Below are 17,020 nucleotides of genomic sequence, written 5' to 3'. Positions count from 1 at the left end.
TTTGAAAGCTTTTTCTGCATTTTCTAAGACTGAAGAGGAATGTATAATCAAGATGGCCAAAACCCTTCTTTTCTTTAAAAAGAAGAAAACCTCTTAAGAGAAAATCCTACCCCAAGCAAATATTTTTTGTCATTTTTTTTTATTCTTACTCCTGTGGTTGTATCTAACAAAGTGGGTTCTCAGCCCTGTCTGCACATTAGTATTCTCTTTAAAAACTATGGATATTGGGCCATACTTCCTAATAATTCTGACTCGGTCTTGGCCAGGGTGTTGGTATTTTTAAGGCCCTGCAGTGATTGCAACATGCTGCCAGGGCTAAGACCTGCGATGTGTCACTCACTGTGGTGGTGCTAAGGATTTGATGGCAGGGACACAACTCAGTCACCTGCTGACATCCCCATTCCCAGGCCACACATACTGCTGCCTCTGTCTGAATCACTCCACTTGTTCACTGTATAATTAATTCCTCCTCCTCTGCATCTCAGTTAAATATCACTTATTCAAAAGCATTGCTGCTCTTCCATCTAAATTAGGCCCAGCACTGTTTGCCCTCATACAGCATCTCCCTTCTTTTCCTTCGTTAACACTTACCCTAGTTATAATTATAGGTATTCCTCTTGTTGGAACTCTCACAATCAGAACTCAGGACCAAACAGATTTTGCTAATGAGGAAGAAAAGGTAGATTTCCCTGAAGGAAATGGAGTTTAAGCATCAGGGCCGTTGTGTGGGCTGAATAACATTTCCTCCAAAGGTGTCCCTGTCCTAATCCCCAGAATCCGTGACTATGTTAACTTGTGCAGTAAAAAAGAACTTTTCAGATGGGACTAAAATTAAAGATCTTGAAATGGAGGGACTGTTCTGGATTATTCAGATGTACCCAACATGATCCAGAGTCCTTATAAACAGGCAGGAGGGTCAAAGTTATAGAGGATACACAGTTGGCAGCAGAAGTCAGAGAGAAGAAAAGATGCTACACTGCTGCTTTGGAACATGGAAGAGGCCATGAGCCAAGGACTCGAGTGACCTCTAGAAGCTGGAGAAACAAGGAAATGGGTTCTCAGATCCTCCAGGAGGAATACTGTACTTCTCACACTTAGCAGTCGCTACACTTTTTCAGATCAAACAAAAGCAGATCATGAAGATGGAAAGATTCATTTGAACAGAAGTAATGACTAAGGTCTTGGATTGTTTGTTAACCAATTAATAAAAAAGAGGAAATTGTAAGAACATACTGGAGAAATTCTTTGCTGATTTGACACAATTTACTGGCATCAATCAAGACATTATAAACTCAGCACACAACCTCAAGGAGAATATCAATGACAAATTGGTTAATAAATGTCATCAATTCAAAGAATATTTAATATTTATGATAGTCACTGCACAAGAAAATGTGAAATGTCTGAAGTCTTATTCTTATGTGAAAGAGATTTGATAGAGTCTTTCTCAAATTTGACAAAAATCCCAAACATTTACATGACATTTCCAGGACACACTGTTAGTAATGTCCAAGGAATGGATGGACATGAGACCCCCTAGAGGGAAAAGGTGGATTGGCTGAGTGAGTATGCTAAAATTCAGGGGAGAGAGGATCTCTGTGCAGGGTAAGTCTTCTTGGCCACAGGACTGGAGTTGTTGGTAAACTCAGGGAAAAAAGTTGCAGTAAATGTACTTCTCACCACCCACTATCTTTATAGTTTTGGCTAGGCACATGTTGCATTTCGTCTAGGAATTTTAAAAAGTGGGATGTAAATAGTCAAACCCTTTTTGAAAAAACTTAGGTTCATATTTGAAAATTAGAGCAGCCAGTTGCTATTACTAATATATCAATTTGGGTTACAGAGAAGACTTACCTGAAGGCAAGCAACTATTAATTGATGCCTACAGCTCTTGGTAGATCATAGCACCCGGTTCCATCGCTTCATGGCAAATAGATGGGGGAAAAGTGGAAACAGTGGCAGATTTTATTTTTTTGGGCTCCCTAATCACTGCAGATGGTGACTGCAGCCATGAAGTTAAAAGACGCTTGCTTCTTGGAAGGAAAACTATGACAAATCTAGACAGTGTATTAAAAAACAGAGACATCACTTTGCTGATAAAGGTCCATATAGTGAAAGCTATGTTTTTTCTAGTTGTCATGAACAGATGTGAGAGTTGGAACATTAAGAAGGCTGCTGCTGCTGCTGCTAAGTCGCTTCAGTCGTGTCCAACTCTGTGTGACCCCATAGACGGCAGCCCACCAGGCTCCCCCATCCCTGGGATTCTCCAGGCAAGAACACTGGAGTGGGTTGCCAGTTCCTTCTCCAATGCGTGAAAGTGAAAAGTGAAAGGGAAGTCGTTCAGTCGTGTCCAACTCTTCACGGCCCCATGGACTGCAGCCTACCAGGCTCCTCCGTCCATGGGATTTTCCAGGCAAGAGTACTGGAGTGGGGTGAGCACCAAGGAATTGATGCTTTCAAGTTGTGGTGCTGGAGAAGACTCTTGAGAGTCCCTTGGACTGCAAGGAGCTCAAACTGGTGCATCCTACAGGAAATCAACCCCGAATATTCATCAGAAGAACTGATGCTGAAGCTGAAGCTCTAATACTCTGGTCACCTGATTCAAAGAATGGATTCATTGGAAAAGACCCTGATGCTGGGAAAGATTGAAGCAGGGAGGAGAAGGGGGCAGCAGAGGATGAGATGGTTAGACAGCATCACCAACTCGAAAGACATGAATTTGAGCCAACTCTATAGTGGAGGAAGTGGAAGATAGTGGAGGACAGAGATGGCACCCCACTCCAGTGCTGTTGCCCAGAAAATCCCATGGATGGAGGAGCCTGGTAGGCTGCAGTCCATGGGGTCGCACAGAGTCATACACGACTGAGCAACTTCACTTTCACTTTCCACTTTCATGCATTGGAGAAGGAAATGGCAACCCACTCCAGTGTTCTTGCCTGGAGAATCCCATGGATGGAGAAGCCTGGTGGGCTGCAGTCCATGGGGTCGCACAGAGTCGGACACGACTGAGCAACTTCACTTTCACTTTCCACTTTCATGCATTGGAGAAGGAAATGGCAACCCACTCCAGTGTTCTTGCCTGGAGAATCCCATGGACGGAGAAGCCTGGTGGGCTGCAGTCCATGGGGTCGCACAGAGTCGTACACGACTGAGCAACTTCACTTTCACTTTCCACTTTCATGCATTGGAGAAGGAAATGGCAACCCACTCCAGTGTTCTTGCCTGGAGAATCCCATGGACGGAGAAGCCTGGTGGGCTGCAGTCCATGGGGTCGCACAGAGTCAGACACGACTGAAGCGACTTAGCAGCAGTAGCAGCAGCAGAGGAGCTTGGCCTTCTGCAGCGCATGGGGTCACAAGGAGTCCGACTCAACTTAGAGACTGAACAACAACATAGCTCTTGGTAAGACTGTCCTGGTCTGTGAAGCCTTCATTTAGCTGAGGGGTGGGATGTTTGTTTAGAAAAGGCCTTGAGAAGCGCAAAATGCTCCTGGACTCAGATCTATGGAACCTTTCTCAGTTGTCTTCTCTTCTCCCCCGCAGCAGTTTTCTTACTTTGTGTAGTGATTGAGAGCCGGTCGAGCCGCCAGTGCGACTTCCAGCCTCCAGGGGGCGCACCAGCCGCGGCGGAGTGAGGCCTCTCTGGCCAGCTAGGGCCAGCTCGTCTTAGTGGCCAGCCCGTCCCTCCTCTCGGTCCGCTGCCGTCGCCTCTGCCGCGGTCGCCGGGAGGAAGGTGGTGCCGCTGCCACCATTCCTCGACTGACTGGAAGGTACTTGGGTCTCGGCCCGCGGGCAGCCCCGGGATGAAAGCCACTGACACCTCCCCCCGATGGCCCCGAAACACCGGAGGGCCCAGCTTGGGGCCTGGTCTAGGGACCTGAGAGGCTAGGCCGCCCGCGGGGAACCAGACCCGTGGTGACCGGTCTCGGGTCTGTGCTGCCCGGGGGAGCTGGGAGGGCCGGCGCGGGCTCTGGGGGCTGGTTTGAGGGTAACGGCCGCGCGGCGGGCGTGCCGGGGCGGGCGGCCTGGCGGGGCCTCGCGAGGTCGACGGTCCGAGCCGGAGCCCCCACGGCCGGCGTCTCGTCACTCCGCCAGAAAAGGTGCACTGTCTCGGCCTCGGCACGGACAGCATGCGGCCAGTTGCTCGGAACCCGCAGTTCAGGCGTGAAGAGAAGCTGCGGAGATGTGAGCGAACTGTCCCGATATTACATGGCCCCGGGTACCCGGGTTCAAAGACAGGACTGCTCCGTATTAAATGTGCAATGCAGGAGGCAGATCATCTTGCAGTACAGGGCTCTGCCTCGAGAAAATGACATTTATTCTTTAAAACGGCCCACGGTGTTTAGAGTTGGCTACCTAATATAACGAAAGGGGAAAAAAATACGTCATTTAATAGTATCACTTCTCATTCTAAAGAATGGTACCTAGGAGCTTAAAGAGCTCTGCTAGTGGGGCGGGAATTATAGTAAGAGCAGTCTTCAGTGCTTACTATGTGTCATTGTGCTGGATGCTTTAAATCGTATTGTGTCTGTATTTAATCCTTGTAGCAACAGCAGGGGGTACCATTTCCATTTTACAGATAAGGAAACCGAGGCACAGAGTCTAAATTAACTTGTCCAAGGTCAAACAGTTAGTAAAGGATTTAAACCTCATCTCCTTATTACAGTGTCCCTGCTTGTTACCTATACAAACCTATTCCATAAGACTTGTTTACTTATCAGTTTGACTCGTATTAGGTTGGTACAAGAGTAATTGCGATTTTGGCCCGTGAATTTTCAATCATTGTGACTAGGCGCCAACACATGGTTATTAATCAAAATAGAAACCATTACAATCAACATGTTTTTATCAATGAGAAATAAGTTTGTTTATTCCTATAGTGTAAAAATAACGTACTTTGGGATTCCACAAACTCTTGGGAAGCATTTTCTACCTTCTGCTGGTCGTGGAAGCGTTTGCCTGCAACACGTTGTCAAGATGCTTAAAGAAGGGGTAGTCAGTTGGTGAGAGGTCAGGTGAATATGGCAGATGAGGCAAAACGTAGCCCATTTCGTTCAGCTTTTGAAGTGCTGGTTGTGTGGCGTGCGGTGGGGTGTTGTCATGGAGAATGGGGCCCTTTCTGTTGACCAGTGCCAGCCGCAGGTGTTGCAGGTTTCTGTGCATCTCATCGGTTTGTTGAGCATACTTCTGAAGTGTAATGGTTTCACCGGGATTCAGAAAGCTGTATGAATCAGACGTGCAGCAGAACACCAGTGACTATGACCTTTTTCTGGTGCAAGTTTGGTTTTGGGAAGTGCTTTGGAGCTTCTTCTCAGTCGATCCACAGAGCTGGTTGTCACTGGTTGTCGTGTACAGTCGACTTTTCCTTGCATGTCACAGTCCAATGGAGAAATAGTTCATTGTTGTTGAATAAGGGCAAATGACACTTCAGAACAATGCTTTTTTTGATTTGTGGTCAGCTTGTGAGGCACCCACTAACTGAGCTTTTTCACCTTTCCAGTTTGCATCAAATGCCACACAACTGTAAAATGGTCAACGTTGAGTCCTTTGACAACTTCTCGTGTGGTTGTAAGATCAGCTTTGATAATGACTCTCAGTTGGTCTTTGCCCACTTCCGATGGCCAACCAGTATGCTCCTCATCTTCAAGGCTCTCATTTCCTTTGCAGAACTTCTTGAACAACCACTGCACATTTGTAGTTAGAAGTTCCAGGTCTAAATGCCTTGTTGATGTTGCGAGTTGTCTCCCTGCCTCTTTACAACCCATTTTGAACTTGAATAAAAAAAAAAATCGCTCAAATTTGCATATTGTCTAATGTCATTTACATAGTCTAAAATAAATACAAACAACAAGTAATAAGTCATTAGCAAAAAACATAAAGCAATAAGTGCACGTTAAAATGATGGATAACATAACCACATTTATTTAAGAATGTATTCCAGTGTCATATGGCCAATTTCAAGTGTAAAATTGCAATTACTTTCACACCAACCTAATAGCTTGAACTGATTTCCCTGAGGTTTAATTTTCATGGGTAAATGCAAGTATCCTGTATCAACTCCTTTTTAGCTTAAAAGGGAATTTAATTAGAAAAATGTTTGCTTATTAAGGAGTATAGTGATAATAAAGTTAAGCATAGACTAGGGCCCTCACACTCTGATACATGTGATTTGATTTGAAGTACGGTTGGGTTTATTTGGTTGTTAATGAGCTTCATTACTTTTCATCATTATTTGCATTTTGATAGCATCTTTAGTGAATTCACTTTGGCTTTGCAATATTATGACAGTAATGCTAAAGGGGAATGAAAGATTTGTCCATGTGATGAAGAACCCACCTGTCAGTGCAGGAGACATAAGAGACACGAGTTCAATCCCTGGGTCGGGAAGATCCTCTGGAGTAGGACATGGCAACCCACTCCAGTAATTTTGCCGGAAGAATCCCATGGACAAAGGAGCGTGGCAGGTTCCATAGGGCCCATAGGGTTGCAAAGAGTCAGACATGACTGAAGCAACTTAGCATGCAAGTTAATGTTTTAGAGGATGTAGGAAAGACATTTGAAAGACTGTAGAAAAGAGGAATTAAGAAATTTGGGGCGTGCTATTTAGAGCAAATTGTATTACTATATGGAAGAGAAAGGCATTTCCAGTTCCTGTAAAGTGGTATTTCCCATTGTGGAGAGAAGTTGGATACTATAGTGTGCTAAATCCCTTAGCCTTATCAGGATTTAAGAGTTTGCATATTCAGCACTCCTGTAGCAAACGTATACGGAGTGCCTCCCAGAGCCAAGCATGGTTCTCATCCCTGGAGATGCAAGAGGAACGAAACAAAACAGAATTTTTGTCCTCCTGGAGCTAACATTCCACTGGGAAAAGGTGGGGATGGGGATGATCAATAAAATACTTTTTTAAAATTAAAAAATTAAAAATTAAAATCTATCCAGTCAGGTGGTAATAATTGCTTAGAAGAAAAATGAAGCAGTGAAGGGGGATAGGGAGATCCAGGGAAGGAGCAGAAGCAGTTTTGAAATAAGGAACAGCTTCATAGAGAAGGCTCCTGAGTACAACCTGAAGGGGTCAGAGACAGCCCTGCAGCTGTGTAGGGGTTGGGTGCACCAGGCAAGGGCCCAGGCCCAGAGGCCGCCAGGCTTTTTGGCCAGCAAGGAGGCCAGTGGGTTTGAGCAGAGGCAGGAAGAGTGAGGTAAGCTCTAGAGCTCATCTGTCCTGGTGAAGACCATGGCGTTTCCCCTGAGTGAGGAGGGAGGTGGTTGAGAGGGGAGTGGGGGGACCTGACTTAACAGGTGTAAAAGATCACTCTGACTCCTGTATTCAGAATGGACAGTAGGAGCAAGGATGGAAGCAGGGAGCCCAGTTAGGTTGGGTCAGTATTTGAATGAGAGATGAAGGAGTTTAGACCAAGTGGTAGCAATAATGTAGTAAGAAGCTGCTGTTTTCTAGGTATGGCTGACAGGATTTGCTAATGGATTGGGTGTGGAGTATGAGAGTAAAAGAAGGAAGGATGATGCGAGGCCTTTGGCCTAAGCTAGTGGAGGGATAGGGTTGTCCTTACTGACATGGGGAAGACTTGAGGATGAGAGAGATGGGGAGGTTGGTGGAGCAGCAATCAAGAGTTCAGCTTTAGACGAGTCAGGTTTGAGATGCCTATTGAGGTGATGTTGTATCAGACTGGAGTTGAGTGGAAAGGTCCCAACTCAAAATAGAAATTTAGGAATCATTAGCAAATAGGTAGTATTTCACGCCTTGAGATTATATGAGATCTGGTCTAAAGAAGTAAGGATTGAGCTCTGGGATTTTCTTTCCGTGTTCAGAGGTTGGAACCACAGAGGAGACTGAGAAGGAGAAGTCTTTGATTCGACACATTGTAAGATGAGGACTTTGAAATGAATGTTGTACTTATCAACGTAGCGGTCACTGGTGTTGATGCAAGAGGACTCTAAGAAGAGTGGGAAGAAAATCTGGTGTGGTTTGAAGAGAGAATCAAGGGAAAGGGATTGGAGTCAGCAAGTATGGACAGCTTTTTAGAGGAGGTTAGCTGTAAACTCTTATTTGAAAGCACTGCAGTTGCCCTCACAGTAAATAATTTTATTTCTAGCTCCACCTATTTAGCAGTCAGACTTGGATCACTTTATCAATGATTGGTGGAAGTAAAATAACTGTACTACTATACTGAAAATGATAATGTGTTATTAACCTCCAAAACCCATACACAGAAAAGCTTGTCCTTTTTTACATAATTCATTTCAGGGCTCAGAAAAGCCCTTTGGTGGAAGATGTTCCTCTGTCACTTATTTTTGTTCTTACCTCAGATTAAAATTAACTTAGAGGTGCTACAAACTGTGCATTTAAAACAAAATACATACTCAAGAAAGTTGAAAACCAGGATTTATTTTGAAATATGTTGTCTTTTTATCTCAACATGAGTTTAGGTCCTTGTTTCTGCCCTCAGTAAATTAATGCCCAAATATAAAATAATCTTCAAGGTATATACTGTATACTAGATTTATACCATCTTTACTGTGGATATAAACTCTTTCCATGGTCTTGTTTTGTGCCTTTTCCATAACAAGTTCAGCTCACAGTTGCATTGTAAAGGTTAAAGGTGCTTAAATAAATTATTTTGAAGTTTAGGATTGTATCTACTGATTGTTTTAATCCATTAGTTTTATCTGGAAGATGATGTGTCCTTCAGTCTACAGATGGAAATCTTTTTAATTTGAGGGAGGTACTTTCTTAAGTTTGTCTTTTGTTGTTTTCTCATTTTTCCCCCTTTGGCAGTTTTTCATGGGTTGGCTCTGTTCTTTAGTTGTCATAATCATTTCACACGTCCTTGTTAACTTTTCTTTTGCAGAGTTTCTTAAGTTAGGCCTTTCCATCACCGATTTGTTTTTTGTAACATTTGTTATGTTCTTTACTGCTTACAGGGACATCCCTGGTGGCTCAAACAGTAAAGAATCTGCCTGCAATGTGGGAGACCAGGGTTCAGTCCCTGGCTTGGGAAGTTTCCCCTGGAGAAGGGAATGGCAACCCACTCCTATATTCTTGCCTGGAGAATCCCACGGACGGAGGAGCCTGGCAGACTGCAGTCCATGGGGTTGCAAAGAGTCATACACAACTGAGTGACTAACACTTTCTCTGCTTACAATTTGAATTTTAAATTTTCTTTAATGTTTTTATCTAATTCATAGTCTTTTTTATAATCCCAGTTTCCATATGGTACTTTTTTTTCCCCATAACCTGAGTTCTTAATTTTTTTTTTTTTGGTATATTCCTAAGCCAGACTTTTTCTTTTTTTTTTTCATTTCTTGTAAATAATTTTCAGTGGTATATTTTTCTATGTAGAACTAATGAACCTCTTCTCTTATGCTGCAGGGTTTTTCATTAACTCTATTCATCCTTTAAAAATGGAAGAACTTTTGAGATTGTCACTATAGAAATATCGTACCAAATTTGTTCCATACCATTCTACTAAAGACTTTTTCTAGATTTCTTACAAGGAAAATTAATGAGAATTATATTTTATAAAGGATTGTATTGTGGTGTTTGAAAAAGATTTACCTATTTAAAATTATTTTCGGTATTATTAGAACTTAAATTTATGGTTTATATCTTTGTAATGAAATCCCATTTTCCAAACCAGCATACAGACATAAGAATGATCAACTTACATCTTATGCATAAAGTATATGTAATATATAAATAAAATCAGTGACAAAGGAATAGCTAATTTCCAAATTAAGTAGATGCTTGTTCCTTTTTCCTTTTTTCCAGCTTCAGTTCAGTTCAGTCACTCAGTCATGCCGACTCTTTGCAGCCCCATGAACCGCAGCACGCCAGGCCTCCCTGTCCATCACCAACTCCTGGAGTCTACCCAAACCCATGTCCATCGAGTTGGTGATGCCGTCCAGCCATCTCATCCTCTATCATCCTCTTCTCCTCCTGCCCTCAATCTTTCCCAGCATCAGGGTCTTTTCAAATGAGTCAGCTCTTCACATCAGGTGGCCAAAGTATTGGAGTTTCAGCTTCAACATCAGTCCTTCCAATGAACACCCAGGACTGATCTCCTTTAGGATGGACTGGTTGGACCTCCTTGTAGTCCAAGGGACTCTCAAGAGTCTTCTCCAACAACACAGTTCAAAAGCATCAATTCTTCAGTGCTCAACTTTCTTTATGGTCCAACTCTCACATCTGTACATGACCACTGGAAAAACCATAGCCTTGACTAGACAGACCTTTGTTGACGAAATAATGTCTCTGCTTTTGAATATGCTGTCTAGGTTGGTCATAACTTTCCTTCCAAGGAGTAAGCGTCTTTTAATTTCATGGCTGCAGTCACCATCTGCAGTGATTTTGGAGCCCCAAAAATGAAGTCTGACACTGTTTCCCCATCTATTTGCCGTGAAGTGTGGGCCCAGACGCCATGATCTTCGTTTTCTGAATGTTGAGCTTTAAACCAACTTTTTCACTCTCCTCTTTCACTTTCATCAAGAGGCTCTTGAGTTCTTCTTCACCTTCTGCCATAAGGGTGGTGTCATCTGCATATCTGAGGATATTGATATTTCTCCCGGCAATCTTGATTCCAGCTTGTGCTTCATCCAGCCCAGCATTTCTCATGATGTACTCTACATATAAGTTAAATAAGCAGGGTGACAATATACAGCCTTGACGTACTCCTTTTCCTATTTGGAACCAGTCTGTTGTTCTATGTCCAGTTCTAACTGTTGCTTCCTGACCTGCATACAGGTTTCTCAAGAGGCAGGTCAGGTGCTCTGGTATTCCCATCTCTTTCAGAATTTTCCACAGTTAATTGTGATCCACACAGTCAAAGGCTTTGGCATAGTCAGTAAAGCAGAAATAGATGTTTTTCTGGAACTCTCTTGCTTTTTCCAAGATCCATCGGATGTTGGCAATTTGATCTCTGGTTCCTCTGCCTTCTCTAAAACCAGCTTGAACATCAGGAAGTTCACGGTTCACGTATTGCTGAAGCCTGGCTTGGAGAATTTTGAGCATTATTTTACTGGCATGTGAGATGAGTGCAATTGTGTGGTACTTTGAGCATTCTTTGGCATTGCCTTTCTTTGGGATTGGAATGAAAACTGACCTTTTCCAGTCCTGTGGCCACTGCTGAGCTTTCCAAATGTGCTGGCTTATTGAGTGCAACACTTTCACAGTGTCATCTTTCAGGATCTTTCCAGATTCATTGAAATATTATTGACAAATAAAAATTGTACATAATGTTTATGCAGTCTGATTTTTTAAAAGGCATACAGTGTGATGATTTAATATTTTCATAAATTTGAAATGATTGCCCCCAGGCAAGTTACAATTAATACATCCATCACCTCACATAAGTACCTTTGTGTGCATATGTAATGAGAACACAAGATCTGCTCAGCAAATTTCAAGTACACAATACATACTCTTACCTGTAATCAACCTGCTGAACGTTAGCTCCATGTCATGAGTGATAGTTTGTACCCTTTGACCAACGCCTTCCCATTTCCCTGTCCCTCAGCCCCTGGCAACTACCCTTCTGCTCTCTGGTTCTATGAGTTTGACTTTTTAGATTCCATATCACATGTAAGTGAGATCATTCCATATTTGTCTTTCTGTGTCTAACTTCTCTTTGCGTGGTATCATCCAGGTTCATTCGTGTTGTCACAAACGGCAGAATTTCCTCCTTTTTGTGGCTGAATAATGTTCGTCGTGTATATTCAGCATCTTTCTTATCCACTCTAATCCACTCACTCAACCTCAGCATCAGTGGACGCTTAGGTTGTTTCCATACCTTGGTTATTGTGAATAATGCTGCAGTGAACATGCAGGTGTCTCTTGGAGATAAGATTTCACTTCCTTTGTTTATATACCCAGAATTCTAGAACTTGAAGAAGTGTAGAACTTGAAGAAGAACTTGTTAGTGCTGTTCAGTTTTTCTAGACCTCTTTGTTCACTGCAGTATTTATAAACCTTATATAATTTAACTTTTGATTTGCCAGTAGTTATTAGAGAAACAAAACAATTCTAGACTAAACTATGTTCAATAAAGATAGGCATACACCCATTTGATTAAAAAAAGTTTGATGATTTTTTTGTTCCCAGCTCTTGGTCACATGGCCATAAACACACATATGCCAAAGAAATACTGATGCTTCTGTGTATTCACGGAACTGTCCAATAAGTAGGAGTACTTTTGACAGATTTATCCAATTGAATACAATCAATTAAAAGATATGTGCACATTGTTATTTAGGGATGGTGCCAAGTCATATAGAAGCAAATGCAAGAACACACATGGTTTATTTAGCTGTTTTTTCGACATTGGTTCTTCATGAAATTCCTCTGTTGTATTTTACTTAAAAAAAAAAAAGTCTTACTTGTGGTATGCAGGATCTTTAGTTGTGACATGTAAGATCTAGCTCCCCAAGCAGGGATCGCACCTAGGCCTCCTGCATCGGGGGCACAGAGGCCTAACCTCTGGACCACTTGGGAAGTCTCTGCTTTACTTTTTAACCTAAGTATATTAAAACTAGCTAAGAAACCTGTATTTTCTCTTATGGTGTCTTTTTTTCTTTAGTCTAAGTTAAAAATTTTTTAATGTCCTGGGTGTGGCATTGTCAGAACGGTTTAGGCATTCTAACTTTGGTGGCATTTTTAGCCCGAATATGTCTTTTTCCAAGAGCCAGATGGCACTGATTCTTTCATTTAAATCTCTTTCTGCCGCTTCCCCATTTGGGGCTGTGTTTGCCTCTTGGTTGTTTTTCTTAAAAATAGAACAAAAACTGGTATTGTCTGTGTTTTCCCCACAGTGAGCTTATTTTTATCTCATCTATTCAGATGATCTGTTCAACTTGTACTTCAAGTTATCTCCTTGGTGAGCGCTTAGAATTTACCCAGCTTTCAGTCTGCTTCCTGCCTGCTGTGCTATTTATTCCATTTTCAAATGAGATTTCTTAGACCTTAGTTAATTCAGCTTCTTGAAGAGAGTTAGATATCATTGCTCCCACCCTTCATTTGATCTTTGTCTTTCGCTGAAACATGTAACACAAGCAGTATTTTTTCCTTCGTAGAAAGCAGTGGCAGAAGCACACAGCAGTAGGAATCAAGTGGTAATGACTACTTTAGATTCAAGGACAGTGTAAAGGAAGTGTTAGTCACTCAGTTGTGTCTGACTCTTTGTGATCCCCTGGACTGTAGCCTCTGTCCATGGAATTCTCCAGGCAAGAATACTGGAGTGGGTTGCCATTCCCTTCTCCAGGAATCTTCCCAACCCAGGGATTGAACCCCAGTCTCCTGCATTGCAGGTGGATTCTTCTACCTCTGATCCACCAAGGAAGTAAGACTTTAGGTTCTGTATCATTTAAATATTTGGTTGTAACAGAAAACCTAATTCAAACTGTCAGTAAAAAAAGGAATTTATTGATGCCTGTATTTGAAAAGTCCGTAGTTAGTATGAGCTTCATGTGAGGTTTAATCAAGGTCTGGCTCTGTTTCCCTGTGTGCTTCTCATCTCCAGCACCCCTACCTTTCTCTTTATCTGTTTCTCTCTCTCCCTCTGTCCCTTCTGAAATACATGTCAAAATGACTAAAGCAATTTTAGATATTCTGTTTACACATTATTATCAGAAAAAAAAGAATATATCACTTTATATGGTTTTTCCAGTGGTCATGTATGAATGTGAGAGTTGGACTGTGAAGAAAGCTGAGCACCGAAGAATTGATGCTTTGGAACTGTGGTGTCAGAGAAGACTCTTGAGAGTCCCTTGGACTGCAAGGAGATCCAACCAGTCCATTCTAAAGGAGATCAGTCCTGTGTGTTCATTGGAAGGATTGATGCTAAAGCTGAAACTCCAGTACTTTGGCCACCTCATATGAAGGGTTGACTCATTGGAAAAGATCCTGATGCTGGGAGGGATTGGGGGTGGGAAGAGAAGGGGACAACAGAGGATAAGATGGCTGGATGGCATCACTGACTCGATGCACATGAGTTTGAGTAAACTCTGGGAGTTGGTGATGGACAGGGAGGCCTGGCGTGCTACTATTCATGGGGTCGCAAAGAGTCAGACACAAATGAGCGACTGAACTGAACTGAATATATATCACAGTAAGTAAAGGGTCTTATTGGACTGAAGTATGTCTGCTGCTGCTGCTAAGTCACTTCAGTCGTGTCCGACTCTGTGTTACCCCATAGACGGCAGCCCACCAGGCTCCCCCATCCCTGGGATTCTCCAGGCAAGAACACTGGAATGGGTTGCCATTTCCTTCTCCAACGCATGAAAGTGAAAAGTGAAAGTGAAGTCGCTCAGTCATGTCCGACTCTTAGTGACCCCATGGACTGCAGCCTACCAGGCTCCCCCGTTCACGGGATTTTCCAGGCAAGAGTACTGGAGTTGGTTGCCATTGCCTTACTTCTAAATAAAACCACTGCATAAGAACCTACTGTAGAGGACAGGGAACTCTACTTAACACTCTGTGATGACCTATATGGGAAAAGAGTCTAAAAAAGAGTGGATATATGTATAACTGATTAACTTTGCTGTACAGCAGAAACTAAGATAACATTGTATTAATAAATCAACTGCGCTTCAATAAAAATTAATTAAAAAACAATAAACCACTGCAGCTAGAAGAATGTACTATGTTACATGTTACATGGCTTGGAATTAGAGCTTATTTCCTCAAAAGATACTTAGGGACAGCCAGGAGTGATAGTGCTGATACCATGGGACAGGAAAAGGCATGAATGGTAGGCAGCCAGTTGTGTCCACTGTGGTGGCACTGGGCCTCCAAGGGAATGAAAAGCACGGTTAGTTTTGGCCAGTATATAAGATCTTCAGCTTTTATAAGACCTGGTTCTGAACTCATTGTCAGGTCGCAAGTCGGAGGCAACCATGTGGAGGAATAAGCATGTGGTAGGAGGAATGGAGAACAAAAACAAACCCTTCTCCCAAAATAAGCTTACAGCAGAGATTCCAAAATGAATGAAAAAGATCCAGTGTCAAGAAAAATCCATCCAGCAATGTTGCATTGGAACACAAACTCAGTCCTAGTGTAAGTAATTTTAGGAAACTATCCAACAAAGTTTTTTTTCCCCTTTTTTTATTGAAGTGTGGTTGCTTTAAATGTTTTAAGGGGTACAGCATAGCAATTCAGTATTTTTACAAAGTATATTCCATTATAGGTTGTTACAATGGCTATAGTTCCCTCTTCATACAGTGTATACTTGTTGCTCCAACAAAGACTTTCAATGTCCTATGCTCAAGTAGAGAAAGCACTTGCATTTATTCAAAGTGGTAAATTATGAAACAAAAAGTAACAAGAGCAGATGGAGATGAAGACAAAATTAGAACTCTCAGAAGTGAAAAAGTACAGTAGTTGAGGGTTGTTTTTTTTTTGGATGTGTGATAAACTTAGACTCAATCCAGCCAGCGATAATAAATCAATTAGAAGATAGTGCTGAGAACTGTACCTAGAAGCTACAGTGTAGAAAAGTTTTTTTTTTTTTTTAAGAAAAGCATAAATTGAGTTTCCAACATATATCTAATAGGAAGATATGATTGAAAAGCAGTAGTTGGAAGAGGTAAGTGAGAATTCCCCAGAATTCAAGAGGCTATGGTCCTTAGATTATAAATTATAAAAACTCAGAATTCCAAGCAGGATATATAAATCCTCCTAAATAGATCCCAGCAAAACTGTTAACATTAAGGATAAAGTGAAAATTTTTAAACCAAAGAAAAGACTTATGCAACAATTAGAATAAAGCAGATGTCTTCTAGCAATAATAGAGCCAAGAAGCAGTGGAACGATAGCCTCAGAATGCTAAGGGAAAGTAACTGGCAGCTACAGCCTTGTAATCACATGGACTATTATTCAAGAATAAAGTAAAAATAAAGCCACTGTCAGAAGACTGGAAGACTACTGCTTACAGATCCTCACTAAAAGAATTGAAGGATGAACTTCAACCAGAAGAGTGAGGCATGGAATTTTTTTTAAAAAGAGTGGTCTGATTGATAAAATGTTGATAATTGAGTTAACCATTCTTTAAAAAAAATTTTTTAAGATAAAATCTATAGACAACAATCATGAAATGGAATGGTCTTGAGACCTTAGTCACTGACCACTCTTTCCCCTGTTGGTCACAATGGCCTGGTAGGTCTTTGAGCAGTCTATAAAAATAGTTCCACAGGAAAGTGATACAGAGTTTTGCCAGCCTCTATTCCTGTTTCTGAAAGATACCATAGACTCTGAGTACACAGATGTAAACTGAGCCAACTCACAGATCTGCCATTTTACTAGGAGAGGCTGCATGGGGGCCAGGTCTCAGGCAGAAAGGGGATTGCTATGATTCATTGTCCATTTGGAATTACTGTCCCACTAAAGAAGCTACCAGGACTGCTGACTCCATCCTGCTTTATAGTATTGGCATTTCCTACTTCTTGCCCCACATCTTAGATTCCTAAGTGGCAGCACAAAGAAAGCTCCAGCTGAAAAATAAAACTTCTGCTTGAAATCCTATACTTATTTTTATCCTCCTAACCGGGGTTAAAAAAAAAAAAAGTGGGCAAAAATCCATATTCCTCTTTGTTGAACCTAGAGCCATTTCTAAGCATGTAATTCACTACTTTCTTTGGGTATCAAAGATGCTTCCCCAAAATAGGTTACCCACAGTCCAAAGGAGAGACAGCAGGAAAGGAATCAAAGGCTCCCTTTAAAGCCTTACACACTCAACTCTCAGTTACTAAAACTCTGCACTTTCTTCCTACCAAAGATTTCACCCTTAACTGTTTCCAGTGGGCAGAAATACCTGTTACCTCATGTGGTTTCTATGTATAAGCATGCCACTTTTATTTTTTTAATATTTATTGATTTATTGGTTGTACTCTGCAGCATGTAGGATCTTAATTCCCCCACTAGGGATCACACCCACGGCCCCTTCATTCCAAGAGTGGAATCTTAGCCACTAGACCAAAATATAAAAAAAAAGTCCAAACATGCCATTTTTAAAGAT

The 17,020-nt window shown here is 41.9% G+C and overlaps 1 protein-coding gene across 9 annotated transcripts in view; it reads left to right on the top strand.

Moving 5' to 3' along the window:
* The first annotated feature begins 3,030 nt into the window (after positions 1–3,030).
* ANKRD46 (ankyrin repeat domain 46) overlaps positions 3,031–17,020 on the top strand; it is a 93,070-nt gene continuing 79,080 nt past the window's right edge. For 2 of the 9 annotated variants that reach the window (XM_086336149.1, XM_086336152.1), the window contains exon 1: positions 14,884–15,063. The gene's annotated coding sequence lies outside the window, so the exon portion shown is untranslated. Of the gene's footprint in view, positions 3,403–3,542; positions 3,770–14,883; positions 15,064–17,020 lie in introns of those variants that run through there. The other 7 variants (XM_086336148.1, XM_086336151.1, XM_086336155.1 and 4 more) reach the window with 7 other exon arrangements.

This window comes from Bos grunniens, chromosome 14 (assembly GCF_055505025.1).
Source record: "Bos grunniens cultivar Pamir isolate PY7600 chromosome 14, Bosgru_T2T1.0, whole genome shotgun sequence".
Lineage (NCBI taxonomy): Eukaryota > Metazoa > Chordata > Mammalia > Artiodactyla > Bovidae > Bos > Bos grunniens.
The sequence above is the reverse complement of the archived record's forward strand: the minus strand, read 5'-3'. Positions and strand labels throughout refer to the sequence as shown.